General features: G+C 49.0%; 1 protein-coding gene across 1 annotated transcript in view; it reads left to right on the top strand.

The window, feature by feature from the left end:
- The window catches only part of LOC146190151 (uncharacterized), a 102,605-nt gene that overhangs the window by 647 nt on the left and 88,093 nt on the right, over positions 1–13,865 (top strand). The gene's annotated exons all lie outside the window — the stretch shown is intronic.

Here is a 13,865-nt window from a genome sequence, read left to right as displayed (position 1 = left end):
ACCAGAATAGGCACTCACGCCACAGAGCCGGATTTAGGAAAATGTGGCTTTGGGGATAATGCGTATATAAAGGCCCCCTCCCTCTTTTCTTGGCGTCCCCCCCCCACCCTCCGTGATGCACTAAATTTATATATCCAATGTTTAATTCTACTGCACGAAATTAAAAAGAAATAATAAAGTGTGACCAACTGTATTCACGCGTCAGTACAAAGCGTTTTTTAAACAACGTAGTAATTAACGGCACAATCACAGAAACGCGTCACGCGGGTCGAGCGCAAGCCCATGCAGTCGGCTAAAAATAAAGCTATAAAATATACTTTCCACCCTCACAACAAAATTTTTGTGCGTTTTTTTTCCCAGCGAGAAATGAACCTCCCCAGACAACACACCAACTCCCAGGGACGTCCCGTTTAAATCCCTACATCCCACAACCTAGCAGGGTAATCCGCAGGACGTCCCTGCGAGCTCCCTTCTGGGCTATGTTCCAACCTCCAAAGAAGGATGTCCGTGAGACGTTCCATGTACTTGTCCTTTCATAAGACCATGCTAAATAGATTCCAGGGCAGTTGTAAGAACGTGCACCCTGTCACACGAAAGCGAGTGAACAAGAACTGCACAAATTCGCTTGAAATGTCAAAAACAAGACATACTGGTCATCACTATAACTAGAAATTGGCGCCGTCCCTGCTAAGATACTCAACAGTTGCTAACTAAATTTCAGTTGCGCTTTTCCAAGAGTCTAAATGTGTGTGTGTGTATGTGTGTGTGTGGGGGGGGGGGTGCAATTGATTGTTCATTGTGGTTTTCCAGAGCATATGAACAGCGAATGTAAGCTCATAACTGCATTAGCTGATGCATGGGAATTGGTTCCTTTGGAAAATATATTAAAGGCGGTCACGAAATATGCTGCATTACATGCAGCCTACCTAGATATGAGAGGCAAGGTTCAATGTGAATCGTGTTCTCAAAAACGACATACGTCAAGACAGTTAAACGTGGCGCCCAACTATAACGAGGTACAACTCAGTGGCGCCCAACTTCTCCGAATAACATAAACCAGCTCTAACTAATGGCTTTATTTTTATTGTCAAAAAAGAATTGAAGAGGCTCAATTAACAGAATGTGGTATGTTAACTTGGTTAACAGCACTACTAACAAAATGTATAACTATTCAAGAGATTATTGTATATAGCTTTGCACATATGCAGTCTATGGAACGAAAAATGGTAGGGGTAACATTAAGAGATAGAAAGCATGCAGAGTGGGTCAGAGAAATAACTCAAGTTACCGACATTCTAGTAGAAATTAAGAAGAAGAAATGGACATGGGCAGGACATGTAGTGCGAAGAGAGGATAACCGATGGTCGCTGAGGGTAACAAACTGGATTCCAAGGGAAGGAAAGCGTAGCAGGGGGCGGCAGAAAGTTAGGTGGGCGGATGAGATTAAGAAGTTCGCAGGGGTCAAGTGGATGCAGCTAGCACAGAACCGGGTTAAGTGGAGAAATATGGGAGAGGCCTTCGCCCTGCAGTGGGTGTAATCAGGCTGATGATGATGATGATATGCAGTCTATTGCTTGTACTTATCAGGACACCCTTGTTATGGAGTATATATAGAAGTGCTTGAGAAGTGCGGCGATTTAAAAACTGTGACTCCTCTATTCTTTGCGAAATGTGAGTATGCATATGTGGTAGATGTAGCCGGTATAACAAGCAAAACTGTTTATTTATACACCAGGTAATGGCGCCCGTTTTCGCTCCCCTTGGCACGGTTACGGTGGCTAGAATTCTAGCAACCGTAGCGCGGTCGCCCATGCCGGGGTCTCCCGGCGGTCCGCCTGGTTAGCTTGCCGCTTGGGGCGCTGTCGTCAGTGGCGTCCACAACACCCCCCTTTCTTGAAAGGTTTGATATCACAGGTCCAGACGCTCTGGTCGCTTACAAACACGTCCATTTCTTGTGGTGCTCGTGTCCTGCAACGGTTGCAGGTGTCTTGCTGTACGTCTTGATTGTCCTTTGTCGGTTTGTACAACGTAGGGCCTTGGTTCTGATGTTGGCTGTGTTACCACGCCGTGTGATGCAGCTCCAGCGAGGATGCGCACCGCTGTGCCTGGTGGTAAGCGCTCTCGGCTCCGTACCTTGTGCCGGGTGTCGTATGATCGTTTTGCACGAGCTCTATAGGCTTCATTATTTTGTCTGAATTCGCTGTCGTCCCACTTCGGGGCTAGCAGCTTCGAAGTGGTTGGTACTGTGGTGTTCAGACGACGACCCATTAAGAGTTCTCCAGGTGAAAACCCTTCCACGCTGAGTGTGGCCCTGTAGGCAAGCAGCGCTTCGTGTATGTTGGAAGACTTCCTCAAAAGCTGCTTTGCTGTCTGCACAGCCCTCTCAGCCATACCGTTGCTCTGCGGGTAGTAAGGGCTTGTGTGTGAGGCTCCCCAGTGATGCACTAGTTCTTTGAACTCTGTGGAAGTGAACTGCGGCCCGTTGTCTGTGCGTATTTTCCGTGGAACACCGTACCGTGCAAACATTGGCTCCAAGACTAGGGCTATGTTTTTTGTATCTGTCCTCGGCAGCTGTTCTAGCTCGAAAACTCGGGAGTAGTAGTCTACTACTACAACATACTCTTTCCACTCCAGCGTGAAGAGATCCATGCCGACTGTGTGCCAAGGGTGTGCTGGCAATGGGGTTAGAAGCAGGGGTTCTGTTTCTGGCTCTCTGTGCTCTCTGCAAGTTGGACACTTTTCCACGTATTCTTCAATGTGCTTGCCTATACCTGGCCACCATATGCATTCTCTTGCCCTCGCTCGACACCTCGTTATGCCCAAGTGGCCTGCATGGAGTTTTCCCAGAACCTCTACTCTGATGTCTGGCGGGATGATTATTCTGTCGCCTTTGAATGGCAGACCATCAACGAGCGAAATCTCACTAGCCACCTCGATGTACCTTTTCAGGTCAGGTGACAGCCCATGCACAGTTGGCCATGATGTGGTGCAGAAGGTAGCCACCCTGGAAAGTGTTTCGTCTGACTGGATGCTTGCCCTGATTCTGTCCAGCATTTGGTTTGAAGCAGGGAGCTGTTCATATGGTAATTCTTCAAACTCGCGCACTGCACTCTCGAGAGTTCTTTCTTTGTCTGCTGGTTTCCCAGATGGCTTCCGGGACTGGTCAGCTGTGTACAGCTTTTTGCCGGGAGTGTGGGACATCGTGTAGTCGTACTCCAAAAGGCGCATCCTGAAACGTTGAAGGCGAGGACTCAGCTCGTCAAGTCGTTTAGTCGTCAGCAGCGGTATTAACGGCTTGTGGTCCGTTTCCACGTGAAAGGTTGATCCCAGCAGGTATTTGCGGAAATGTTCAGAAGCCCATGTGATTGCCAGTGCCTCCTTTTCGATTTGGGCATATCTTTGTTCTGTATCCGTAAGGGAGCGTGATGCATATGCCACAGGTAGGAGCTTTTCGTGCGATTGCTGTAAAAGTACAGCCCCAAGACCGTATGAGGAAGCATCCACAGACACTGTGTGAGGCGACTGAGCATCGTAGTGAGTGGGAATCAGCGTCCTGCTTAAAGCTTGCTTGAGTTTGTCAAAACTCTGCTGCTGAGCTGGGCCCCAGTGCCAGTCGGCGTCTTGATGGAGCAAGTCTCTGAGAGGCTTCGCAAAGTCTGCTAGCTCTGGAAGAAATTTTGCTAAGTGGTTTGCAGAGCCCAACAAAGACCTGACTTCTGACATCACATGGTGGGTCGAGCTGGACTATGGCCCTGACCTTATCCGGGTCGGCGCTGACTCCTGTTGAGTTTACGACGTGTCCTAAGAAGTTACTTCTGTTTGTCGAAAGGAGCACTTGTCGATGTTGAGGGTAACACCTGCATCTTCCAGCTTCCTCAGCACCAGCAGTAGGTTGTGTCGTGTTCCAAAGTTGTCTTCCCTGAGGCAATGATGTCATCTTGTAGACAACTCACACCACCTAGTCCTTCGAGCACACGGAGCATTTCTCGTTGGTAGAACTCTGGCGCTGTGAAGATTCCGAAGGGAAGCCTCAGGAACTGGAACCTGCCAACTGGTGTGATGAAGGTTGTGTATTCGCGAGAGTCCTTGGACAGTGGCACCTGCCAGTACCCTGCTCGTGCATCTAGGCGGCTGAAAACTGTTGCACCTGCTAATTTTGCAAGACACTCGTCCACCGTAGGCATGAGCACACGTTCGCGTATTATTTGTTGGTTGAGTTGACCGTCCACGCAGATGCGCAGCTCATTGTTCTTTTTTCGTGCGACAAACATTGGAAAACACCACTCGGCTGCTCGCTCGATCTTCTGGATGACTCCCAAGTCTTCCATCCTTTCTAGTTCTTTCTTCACAAGTGGAAGCAGTGGAAGAGGCACGCGCCTAGGATAACTGACTGCGTATAACTCAGCATCCTTTTTGACTTTGATGCGGTACTCAGTCATCATGACTCCAAGCCCAGACGTTAGCTTTGGGTATGACGCCAAGAAGTTGGGGACATCAGTTGATTGTGCGAGGGTTTCGTCTAGCTCAAGAGGGCGCTGTAGAATCGTAGAATCCCAAGTTATTCTATAGCTGGTCGACTGAGCAGCGGTTCTTTTAATCCTTTGATGATGAAGACTGCTTCTTGGACTTCGGTGTTGCGCCAGGTGACTGTTGCATCGATGTAGCCAACAGTGGCTATCGCTGTCTGGCCTGGGCCTATCAACAGCTGTTGCGTTGACTTGATGGGTCCCATGACGGTTCTGTCGTACTGGTCGTGTGCGATTGCAGTCACATCCGCGCCGGTGTCGACCTTGAAGGTAAAAGGCAAGTTGTTCACGGTAGCAGTAATCCTCCACGGCGTGTTCACTCCCACTTTGATTTCGCCTAGATATAGCTCTCCGAGATCTTTTGGTCGTTGTCGGATACTCGAGGTCTCGTCCTTCGGCTTAGACATGCAGACGCGGGCGTAGTGGCCTTTTTTTCCACGCTGGTTGCTCGTCTTGTCTATCGCGGGATAGTGTCTTCGTGTGGTCACGCACACCACCATGCCACTTGCAGCGTTCGTCTCCCGTCTTGCGTGTACGTTGAGCGCGCGACTTGAAAGGCACCTTCGCTTCGTTCCGGCGAGTTTTGAAGTTTGTCTGGCCGCGAACTTCTCCCATGTCGAGAGCTGGCTGTTTGATGGAGCGAATTTCCTTGTGTTGAAGTTTCACGCTCTCTGAATTGCGGGCAGCTGTGATTGCTTTTTCGAGAGTGAGTTCTGCATCAAGCTGCAGGCTCTCGCTGAGTTTTACGTCTCGCAAGCCGACCACGAGCCTGTCCTGAATCAGTTCGTCTTTGAGAGTTCCGTAATCGCATCTTTCGGCCATCTTGAACAGTTCAGGCGCAAATGCGTCGACGTTTTCATGCTGCTCTTGTTTCCGAGAGTTAAATCGCGCTCTCTCATAGATGACATTCTTTCGAGGTAGGAAATGCTTTTCAAAAGCACTCACCACGGAGGAGTATGATATGCCATCTGTTCGTCTGTCGGTTTCAAAGCAGCGAGCACGTCCTCCGCTTCTTCGCCCATGGCGTAGAGTAATGTGTTGATTTGCGTCGTCCTGTCCTGTCAGACCGGAGATGAGTCGGTAGCGTTCCCACCTGCGGTGCCATCGTGTCCAATCTTCGGGCTTGCGGAAATCGAGCTTTGCCGGCAGTTCCACGGCGAGCGGGTTGAACGTCATTCTCGGAGTGCCACTCGCGCGCTCTTCGTTCGCGCCGCGAGTGTCTGGCATGACGCTGCGGCCGCTTACGTTGGGCTCGCTGTCCTTTTGGGTGTCACGCTGCGTTGGTTATCCCGCCGCTGCCGCCATATGGTAGACATAGCCGGTATAGACCTTTTTAGTTTCGATGCCTGGGCGCAGCCATCTTAGTTTGATGGTGGCGCCCCGTATGAGCCAAACTGGGAAAGTCATCTTGGGCTGTGCTGTACGTGTTGATGATGCGGTGCGGCAGTGTAAAAGGGCTGTTTCGCGGTGCTCGTGAAAGCCATCCGACACTTTGGTGCTATTTGTGTTTTGTTTGAGCGCGCCAGCAAATCGTATACCATCCGTTTGGCATTTCGGCAGCTGTTGGAAACAGCCCTAGCAGTCAGGGGGACTGCGAAGGACTGCGCTCCACTTCCGCAATGAGGGTATATCTGTTGGATCTTTCACGATACATGTATTTTCAATTATATTTTATAATCGCAATGGTAACTGTACACACAAACACACAGCGAATGAACCACACGGGCAGCTACCGAACGCGGAATGCAGACGAAAGATACTTTCCAGTTATCGCCGCATTGATATAACGTGAAGTGCGACCCATTTCGATATACGATCGAGCTGTCCTGCTTCAACAACGTATACTTTCAAGTTAAACCACGGTTCAAGACCAGCTCATAAAAGAAGTAGTGTCTAAAGTGCCATCCATCGAAGTTTTTATGCAGCCTTGGTGGGCCCGCGGCGCAACATCGTATACCCCCGTCCCGTACGTCGTAGCAGCATCGTTTTCACGACGTATTGTTGAGCAAAACGTCGAAAAACGTGCACTCTAAGCTGCATCATGGACGAAGACGACAAATTCGCAACACATACAGCAGCGCTTACGAAAGCGGCGCCGCCGGCTGGCGCGGCGGATTACGGCACTCTCGTCGAACGCTACTCCCTATAGTCGTCGCTAGGCCTAACTTGTTTCGCATCGCAGACACATCCGACAGCGCAATTTGTAATTGCTCAGCGCTAGAGTAAATGGTCTCTCATGGAACTGCATTACTGCTGATCCCATTGTATCAGTAAAATAAAGATGTAAATTTCGGTGAAGCATTAGAAGCGGAGCCAGCGTGCAGACGAGAGCCGCGCGCCGCACCAGCGGATATGTGTTGCGTAACTTATTTGTATTGCAATTATCAATAACACGGTATGAGTCAGAAATCCGCAAGAGAGCTTTTTTTTTTTTTTTTGCTGTCGGCTTATTGTTTAAGTGAAGAACAGATTTTAGCACGCTCTTCTTGCGCAGGCGGGAGAGATCCACCATATATCGTTGGCGCGGAGGGCTTGCGGGAGGCACGGCCTGCCCGGCGCGCGTGGTTACTACGGCGGAGGAAGTGAAATGGGCATCGTATTCGTGAGTTCGTCATTGTACTGGCTTACATAAAACGTTCATGGGCGAATTAAATCAGAATAAACTGGAAAGCGGTGAAGCAGAAATATATCACAGCCGAACTCGGACTGTCGATGCATGCTTCCCGAATACGCTCTCGGCAATCATGTTGCGATTTTCTTCATTGTTTGTGCAGTCCACGATCACGCATTGCTGTCCCGATGACATTACCACTAAAAGGGGCGCTAATAAAGCTATTTAAGTTTCTCAAACGACAATATACTAAGGTGCAAGGCTGCTATGCTATGCATGAAGCGTGCGAATGCACAGCCCACTCGGTACTGGCAACAATGGGCCGGCGCAAGGAATCGGATTAGAGAGTATTTTCCTCCTCTTCTGCTTGCTCTCGGTAAAACGGTCTATAACAAGCAAAACTGTTTATTTATACATCAGGTAATGGCGTCCGTTCGCGCCCTTCTTGGCGCGGTCGCCCATTCCGGGGTCTCCCCACGGTCGGCGTGGTTAGCTTGCCGCTTGGGGCGCTGTCGTCAGTGGCGCCCACAACAGAGTATGTTCTGTGGTGTAATTTCGCAAAAGCCGCAGTTTTCGCTGTGTGTTTATTGTGTATAGTATGTGACACCCAGTATATATGCATATGCAGGAAACGTGTATAGTACAGGCATATGCAGCATGCAGTGTTCAACGCCCCAAATATTGCTTTGCACATGGGCGTTCATCGAGTACGTAGAATGTTTTTTTAGCCAAATATTATTATATATGTTTTGAATCACTAGATCAACACAAAATAATTATGACTGGGAATGTTGAGAATGGTCAACTTTAGTGTAGGGGCCTTTCCCGTTGAAATTCAACTCTGCCTCATATTCTTCCTAAATCATCCCTGCCCTAATTGTCCCAATACAAATAAGGATGGCAGCTTGAGTCTGCTCATAACACCAAAATGAGCTGAGATTTATTTTGAGAACTGGAAACAAACGGTTTTTGAAAGGCATATAATTGCATGCTTCTTACGAGGCCCCTGCAAGACAGGGCCTAAAATAACAAGCAGAGAAAAATCTCCTAAACAATGTCTCAATAAGCTCCTAAAGTACCCCAAACATGTCCCACCTCGGTATTGTTTGGTACGTCCTAAGGAAGTCACTTCTTGTTTCATTTGAGATGTTTTGGAAATTCTAGCGGGACTTCTCCGGACTTCCCTAGGACATCCGAATCTCCCATAATCGGAATCCCTGGGACGTTTGTGTTGTATGGGTCCTCATGTGCGCCCCCTCCCCCCGAAAAAAAGGTGGAATGTTCCAATCCCACCCTACTGCTACTGAAAAACCAAAAGTTCTAGTACAACATTTTGCAAACATATTTCCAAACCGTATATAGGCAGGACATGGAGACAGAGACCAAAGAAATCGGCCTTATTAAGGAATACCGCGAGGAAAAAAACAGCCAATTTTCTTCCCATAAAGACAAACTCGGGACCAATGGTTGTCAACCAAAAAAATAGACAAATAAAGTTCATAAAGACAAACAGTGCACCGGGGCCCGTATTCCGAGTTTACGTCGTTATCGAAAGTGTCGCTATCTCCCCGACCTCGAGTTACCTGATTGATGGAAACACCGGAACATGATGTTGTCTACCTCTTCCGGTTCCACAGTGGCAACACACAGTTCCGGCGTTTCGACCAATCAGATGGCTCGAGATCACGTGAGATAGCGACACTTCGATAACGACGCAAACTCGGAATACGGGCCCGGATGTTCTTTAGGCCTAAATTAAGACAAAATAGTGATTTTAGATATGTCCAGGGAATGACGTTTTAAGCAAAGGAGCCCAGTGCTTAGCTCAGGTACCGGAGATATACCCCTGTCACACGGGCACGTTAACGGCCGTTAAAGGGAAGCTGAAGCGGTTTTCAAATTGCATGAAATGCTGTGGTTGGGAAGAAAAGATCTCGAAAGTCATATGTTTAATTTTTTTCTCGATTCTGTCCGTTAGAACAGCCGCAATCGCCTTTTAAAAACCCGCCGCGGACACGCCCCCGTCGCCTCCGGAAACGCCGGGTTGGGGGATGGCAAAATTGGGAGCTGGCGGAAGTGACGCCATTCACGGGGAGCCGGCCGGCCGTCCTGCCCGTTCCGCATTGCTTGCTCCGCTGCGTCTCGCGCTTTGGCATGGCAAACGACGATTCAACGTAATCCTTTGCTAGTGCCGTTTGTTTTTTCCAGTTCGAGCGTTCTGTGTGGAGTGGGTGTAGCGACAAGTGGCCATCATGCCGTCGTTCTGCGCAGCATTCGGCTGCGCGAACACTGGCGGCCGGGACGATGTGGTGTTTCACACGTTTCCAAAGGACAAGAAACTTTCAGCGCGGTGGGTCTCTGCCGTGAAGAGGAAAAATTTCGTACCTACGAAATCAACTGTGTTGTGCTCGAACCATTTCCGTGACAGTGACTATTATCGGAGCTTGGGAACGATGCGGGCACTCGGAATTCCAATTAAATCAGCGCGACTGAAGCCCAGAGTCGTTTTGTCGGTGTTCCCGCACTAACGCCTTGCCACCTCCAAGAGCGGCCTTCACCAAAAGAAAGCGGCGGGAGGTAAGTGTTTAAGGTACGCTTGTGCCTGTCCGTGGTTTGCTTGTGTGGTTCAACGTTCCGCGAACTAACTATAGCTATGTGAAGGACATAGTGGCGAAGGGCTCGGGAAATATTTCTCCTGCCCGAATCTCCATAGATCGGATATTACACAGGCGCCTTGCATCTCCCAAAACTGGATTGCGGCTGCTGTGGCGGGGCCAAATCCCTCTACCTCGAAATCAGCGTCCTAGCAATCGGCACCCGAGGGCCATAACTGTATAGTGGATCGTGTGAACATACCCTGTGCGCCGCAGCGACAAGTCGGCGGCACGAGGCCCACCAGTTAATAAGGTGTGACTTGGCAGCCCGTCGGTTTCCTTTCGACGACATTCGTCAAAACAACCACTGATCCACCGCGGTGGGACAGTATCTTTTTTTTTTAATTGCGTGCTATCAGCGTTGTAGTACGCGGGGGTATATCTGTACAGCATAAAACTGAGACCTTTGGTCGGAGTTTCGGATTCTCTCTCATTCACCCTCTGAACATATATCTGTCAAAATGCACCATATTGTTGCAGTGGCAGTAGCTTTCTGTGCTCGTTAGTAAAGTTGCACTCACGCTTGTGCTGTTAATCAGTATAAATCTGACTTCTTTTGAACAGATTCTTGCAACTACATCTTTCACAATGCAAAAGAACAGAGTGCAGGGAAAAGCACGTCTCAGGATAGTAAATTCCTTGAGGCTCCTAATCTTTGGATGTGGTCTAAGGCACTGTGGTTATTGATACTAAAGAAAGAAAATGCTTTTGTCAGTGTTTTCATGAATTTTTATGTATTTCTTCATAGTAGGCTGGCATAATTGTGTTGTGCATATTTCATATTCTTTCAGGCCCTCGCAGAAATGCTCGAGAACACGCCTCCTGAAGAAGAAGCTACCACTTCACCCCCTTCGCCATGCGAAGAGAATGTAAAAATCAGGGTTACAGAGGCACAGGTCGTCTCAAAGGAAACTGCTGACAAAAGCCTGCAAGTTGTGATGCGGCCGCCAACAGTTTGCAATGCATCCCAAGCAGATATAAAACCCAGTAGTAATAATAGTTCGTAGTAATAAAAGGCCTTCGGATGTAAGTAGGCACCGTGCTCTAAATAAATGAAAAACAAATGCTTTACCTCGCGTGACTCGTGTAAGCATGCCGGCGTTTTGAATTCGATATTACAGGTGTCTGGTGTTTCGGCTGTTATGCAGCAGCCAGTAAGCAACAGCGTTTCGACGTGATTTACTTTATTACCACTTGCACATCTACCTCGCAAACATATGTAAAAACAAGCACCTACGCAAAACACACGTACCAGAGGAGATTTCCAACCCGTGAAAATGTCGCGGCGTCACTTTCTTCATCGGCGCACTCCGCGGCGTCGTTGGTTCCGCCGTTTTCTGCAGCCGCTGATGGCTCGAACATATATGGCGAAAGTCCAAACTGTTCACTACTGCCCGCACTATCCATAATTTTCAAGACTAGGCCTTCCAGCCAATTGAAGCAACGCGCTAGCAACGCACTACGCAGCAACGCCGTCGGTGCAGGCCGGAGACCCGCGGGACACCCGTCGATGACGTCACGACGGTCCCGACCACTCACAGGCGACAGTGGCGTTCGCTCGGCGCCCTGAGGCGCTGGCGCGCGTTTTCTTCTAAAAAACAGCTGTTTGCGTTTATTTAAGCCCTTTTTTAATGCGATATTCTTGTTCAGTGGACCAAAAACAACTAAATGCTGCCGAAAACTCAATTTTTTCGAAAAGTGCTTCAGCTTCCCTTTAAGGAAAACGGCAGTTGGCCTTAACGGCCGTTAGGCGGAGTTGGATGGATGGATGGAATATAGGAGCATCCCCTTTGAAACGGGGTGGTAGCAGTAGCTATCATGCTCATTTTTCTCTCTATATCTTAATTATTGATTTAGAATGGTTAACTAAACCATCATTCTATTTATTAAATATTTTTTCCTACATTACTAACATTATGCCACTTCTCTGCTTTTAAGCCACCAATCTTCCAGTCGTTTTTTGCTAGTTTCCACCGCCGGTTTATTCACCCGGCCACTGTTATCTCTAAACCCCAGAGCTTCAGGAACAGTGATTGCGCCTGCATCAACTTCCGGATGGATACCATTACATTCGAGTATAATATGGTCAATTGTTTCACTGGAGTTACCACATACAGCACATGCGTCATCTCCATTGTTAAATTTCTTTTTGTAGCTGCGTGTTCTAAGACACCCTGATCTAGCTTCAAAAAGTAGGGCACTGCCTCTTGAGTTATCAAAGAAATCATCCTTCCTGATCTGCATTTTCCACTTTCGGTATAATTCCACACACTGTTTCTTTTCCATCGAATTTATCCAATTTTTACCTTCTGCGTTTTTCACCTGTTGCTTAATGCTCTTTATTTCTCCGTCCTTGTGACTAGCATGCTTACTAGTTAGTTTCTTAGTTCTTTTCCTCCATGAGTCAACGCTTTTTAAGTACAGCTATTTAAATACTTTAGCTGCCCATCTATTACTGTCCAGTTTGTTCAGGCGTTCCTCATATAATATTGTCACGTGCTTCGGGGCGTCAGGAAAGGAAGAAGAAAGTGTCACGTGCTTCGGGGCGTCAGGAAAGGAAGAAGAGGCTAGAGAGAAGACGAAGAAACGGAAGACACAGTGGTGTGTGCTGGTGCTCCTTGCGTGACTCGCAGCGCTTTAGACTACCAATAAACACCCCCGTTACGTACTGAGTACGTAACAGTTGTGGTGGAGTTTGCGGTGTAGGTCAACACGGATCCCCGTTGTCTTCGACGAAGCCGCCGGCTCGCTGGTTTGCCACCCCTACCATCTAACATGGCTCAAGACGGCGACGCTGACCGAACAACACCTGCGGTGAGCAACTGGCAGCACTACCGCGAGCCGCGCACATTTGGTGGAAAACCTGACGAGGACGTCGACGAGTGGCTAACCAACTACGAGCGGGTGAGCCGGTACAATCGTTGGGACGCGACCGTTAAACTAGCGAACGTAGTGTTCTTCTTGGAAGGCACTGCCCTAGTTTGGTTTGATAATCATGAAGACTCGCTTACCAGCTGGGATTGTTTCACAGAAGAGATAAAGGACTGCTTTGCGACGGATCCGCGAAGAAACGCGCAGAACAAACGTTGATGCAGCGGGCCCAGGTACCTGGCGAGACATGCACCGCATATATCGAGGATATTGTGAAATTGTGCAAGGTGGTAAACCCTCGGATGTCCGAGGAAGATAAAGTGGGGCACTTGCTTAAAGGCATCGCTGTAGATGTCTATAATTTTCTTATCAGCAAAAACAATTTGAACTCTACAGCTGACTTCATCAGGCACTGCCGCACTTTCGAAACCTTGAAGTTGCGCCGTATCACTCCTAAATTTGGGCGACTGGCCAACGTCACATCTGTTGCGAGCGTTGATGTCAGTGCTCCGGAGTCCATGGCTGATCTGATACGCCGGATTGTGCGGGAAGAATTGTTGCGTGACAAAGACTCTGCGTGCCGGGACGAACACCAGTACGACGGTTGTGCGCTGCAAGCAGAACCCGCGACCCCATCAACTTCCTGGATTCCGGCTTTAAATGCATCATGCTTTGGCGGGGGCAGACAACAGAACGATTTAAGCACTTCTCAGCCACGGATGGGCCGAAGAACCACCTACACACGCCAGGTGGTTCGTCAGCAATACCGTCCCGATTACTACCGCCAACCAGAACCAGTTTCCGCCCGCATTTACTCGGACCGGTGGCGCCAGCAACCCGTGTGTTATAGCTGTGGCATGACCGGACACATCTCCCGGTATTGCCGTCGGCGGGGCCTACTACCACAAGATCATTGACCGCTGCCCAACGTTTCTAATCATTTCGACACTGAATTTCATCCCACACAGACTCTGCATACATACCGCACGGCACAGATGCGAAACGGACCGCCTGCTTCGAACCGCAGCTTGACGCCGCCAACCCAAAGACAGCGACAATCTCCGTCTCCTCGGCGCCGTTCTTCCCCTTCGGGAAACTAGAAGACGCGGCCGATGGGGGTGAGGTCGCCGGAAAATCAACGTTCCCAATACCTCTGCCTGTGTTTATGTTAAAGAACAAACTCGAAGTATCCATTGACGGCAT

This window comes from Amblyomma maculatum, chromosome 5 (genome assembly GCF_055883805.1).
Source record: "Amblyomma maculatum isolate TAMU_Amacu chromosome 5, ASM5588380v1, whole genome shotgun sequence".
In the NCBI taxonomy this organism is placed as follows: Eukaryota; Metazoa; Arthropoda; class Arachnida; order Ixodida; family Ixodidae; genus Amblyomma; species Amblyomma maculatum.
The sequence above is the reverse complement of the archived record's forward strand: the minus strand, read 5'-3'. Positions and strand labels throughout refer to the sequence as shown.